Raw genomic sequence first — 3,581 nt, forward strand, 5'->3', positions numbered from 1 at the left:
AACTTGGGTTTCCTACATCTCAGATGGGGACCGCAGCACCAGCACCACTACGTCACTGGGAGGATGACGTTGGACACAGCAGAGAACCAGCATGTCTAGTGCTTGCCGCCTCCAAGGCTCAGAGCCCGGATGAGTTTTCCATCCTTCTCTTTCCATGGCCATGTTTCCAGCTCCAAATGTGATACTGGACAGAGACCGTAGCTTACAGAGTGGTTTTGGTTTACACAGGTAGCTTCCTAACAGCTTTTCTTATTGAAAAAAAGTGGAAACTGTGTTGTATGAAAGAGAGAAGGTGCGCAGTCCCCTTGACAAGGAGGGACGAGGCTGTTGGGCCTGATGCCATGCACACGGGCAGGGCATTGCTGCCTCCCTGGCGGCCCCTGAGCATCATCTTTTGCTTCTCTAATAGAGTCCGGGGACAGAGGGGAGCTTCGCGTGCGCTCGGTGGTGAGCACAGGCGACTGTCTAGAGAAGCGGGATCGCTACATCGTACACCGGAAACTAATGTAACAGTGTGTATCAACTATAGCCCCCAAAAATAAAAGTTTCCTTCCCATTGTATGTCAACTGGGCGAATCTCAAACTTATGGAGGCATCGCTTTCTGAAAGTCTCACAGGTCTCAAATAGTATTTCGTTATTTATTTTTATTTTTAATTATTCGTTGATTTATTTATTTTTTAAATTTACTTTTATTTATATATTTATTTTTCTTATGTTATGTTAGTCACCACGCATTACATCATTAGTTTTTGATGTGGTGATCCATGATTCATTGTTTGTGTGTAACACCCAGTGCTCGTCAGATCACACCACCCGGCTCACCCATCCCCCCGCCCCCCTCCCCTCTAGAACCCTCAGTTTGTTTGCCGGAGTCCATAGTCTCTCATGGTTCATCTCCTCCTCTGATTCATCGAACTTATACCTGCAATGTTTCAAGATACCGTTCTCATAGACTTTGATGTTTCCCCCATTTGGATTTTAGTACTGGAAAATTTGCCTGCAGTCTTCCTTTTTGCCTTCAAATGGGGACTGACCCCCCAATAAATTAAACTACACACACCAGAAACCAAAGCAACCAAACTGAACAAAGAAATAAAAAAAGATTATTCCTAATATAGAATAGAATATTGCAGTTCAAACTGTAAAAGAGCTGGATTTGTGGTTCCAGACGATAAATTTGGGTCAACTTTGACTTTCTAGACCTAGCTGGATGACTCTCCATTACCAGCTGCATTTTGTAAAAGCTTCAGATGAATGTTTATTGATGAATTTGAGTTGTGTTAGCATGTAAATCCCTTTACATATCCGTTTATAAAGTTCTGTATCACAGATAAAGCCAAGAAAAACATTTTTTCTTCCTTTCTTATAGGAGAAAAATGAACTAATACCTCTGAATGGATTTTATTTAGAGATAAATAATATACATTGTTTTCCTTTAGTTGGAAATTTATAAATAGAGTTAGTGATGATCACATATGGGATTCTGGTTTAGTTACCACAGGATTGTGTTCAGCTTATGTTGCTAGATAAGATAATAGTAAAAGAGTATAATTGGTATTAAAAGAAAAAAAAGAGCTTTATCGTATTCTTTATTGCAATTAGGTATTTTAAAATGCCTATAAAGCCATGAGGCTGTATGAAATTGTTTGCTCCTTGTAGATGTGTGATGTGTGTATGGATAATTTCTGACTTTGACTGATGGAGAACCATGCACAATGGCCATTGATGCTATGTCTTGGGACTATGGTTTTCATTAGACTGGTCTTTGCATGCGTTTATTTTCACCAAGGAAATAGTGGCTTCTAGCATGATGATAACTGACTACTCTTCAGACTTTATTAGGTTTTCTTCTCCAAAACTAGGTCCAAAAATGTAGCTCTAAGCAGCTATCAATGCTAACTACATCTAGCTTGACTGAAATGCTGAGCTCATAGTCAAAACTTATGGGGAAATAAAATTTTAGAAGCTCCTGTGCAGACCTTGCCAGATAGTGACTTTGGTCATAAGTAGACACCATATGAAGCATTATTTATATTTGAGTCAACTTTATTTAACAACATTTAACACATGCATATCAAATCTTTAAGCAATGATTTTTGAAATTATCCATCTAAAAATTATTTTAAGGCTATTTCTCCTTTTCTGCCTTCTCTCATGCATTTATAGAAAAGTTACTAGTGTCAGCCCTAGACCAGGGGATTAATACACCCTATTTCATTTTCATCCGAGCTCTGTGAGATAGGGGTATTATCATCCCTATCACGGCCATTGTTGTTGATATCTTGTGTTTTACAAATGAGAAAACTGAAGATTGAAAGGAGTTAAGTAATTGGTTCAGGATCCCCAAAATAGTAAGTGTTGAGTGAATAGAGAGTGTAAGACAAACCAAAATAACTCTTGAAAAAAATTTGTGGGGTTTTCTTAATGATTCAGAGAATGTGATTTATTAAAACAATGAAAGAAAAAAAGGAAAGAAGGAGAAAGAAAAGAAAAAGAGAGAGAGAGAGGGAGGGAGGAAAGGAAGAGAGGAAGAATGTTTGGAAGCTGTTGATAGGTAAGGGTAATGCTACACGGATTAAGTCCTGTCATCCCATCTTGTTACAAAGTCGTGGCCCGATCAGGAATTCTGATCTGAGAGAGACACCGTTTTCATTTCCCTTCCTTCCTCAATGACGTAACAGATGCAGTACTTACTGCCTTATTTTTCTCAAAGTGGAACATGTTCATTTTCTTTTCCTTCTCTTCTCTTTTGGTTTGTTCACTTGTCACAAAGAAATTTTCACTGAAATACTATAATTTTCCTAATAGTCAGTGAAGATTACCTCAGAGCACCAGAGACCACGGGAGAGCATCAGGCTGAGCGGCCTGGGGGTGGGGTGGGGGGTTCATCCTGACTTGTCTGCCGCAGCCTGTCTTCTGAGAGACCAGCGGGGGTGGAAAAGTCACGGGACGATACTGACGGGGAGCCTGCCCAACTGTTCCATTTCCTCACCACATTTCCACCGGGCTTTCCGGCCACCCTCCCTCCCTCCCCTCTCTCTCCTCCCTCTCGCTCCCTCCTCTCTCTCTCTCTACCTCTCCCTCTCTCTTCCCCCCCCTTTTTCTCCCTCTCTCCCTGTCTTTCTCTCCCTTTCTCTCCCTCCCTCCCTCTCTCTTTCTATAACTGCACATTGGGAAACAAATTTCCGCAGTTGAAAAGAAATACAGGCTTTGGAGTCAGAATATGCAGGATCTGCCAAAGGCATGCAGCCTTGGGCAAAGCACTTAACATTTTGAACTTCAGTCTCCCATATGTAGAAGGGAGATAATATTATATAGGAGATAATATTATAGACTGTCAATTTTCTAATAAAGACTATATGATACAGCATAGACAGATCTGTTAGTGTTTGGAATGTAAACTAGACACTAAATGTTATTTCCATTTCTTTCTCAATATAATTTTATTACTTGTCTCTGACAAAGCGTTTTATTTGACATGTACACACCAGCTTGAAATATGAGTCCATAAGCACAGTCTGAAGCAAAAGTATAAATGATTTTCAGTGAAGTTGAGTTCATTAAATAAAAATGCCTGTTA

General features: G+C 40.0%; 1 non-coding gene across 1 annotated transcript; it reads left to right on the forward strand.

Annotated features, from left to right (window-relative positions):
- Nucleotides 1–271: 271 nt before the first annotated feature.
- LOC113938839 lies at nt 272–396 on the forward strand. The gene has a single exon (XR_003525038.1). It is a non-coding gene; the product is annotated as a U6atac minor spliceosomal RNA (small nuclear RNA).
- The last annotated feature ends 3,185 nt before the right edge of the window (nt 397–3,581 follow it).

The sequence above is a fragment of the Zalophus californianus genome, chromosome 8, assembly GCF_009762305.2.
Source record: "Zalophus californianus isolate mZalCal1 chromosome 8, mZalCal1.pri.v2, whole genome shotgun sequence".
In the NCBI taxonomy this organism is placed as follows: Eukaryota; Metazoa; Chordata; class Mammalia; order Carnivora; family Otariidae; genus Zalophus; species Zalophus californianus.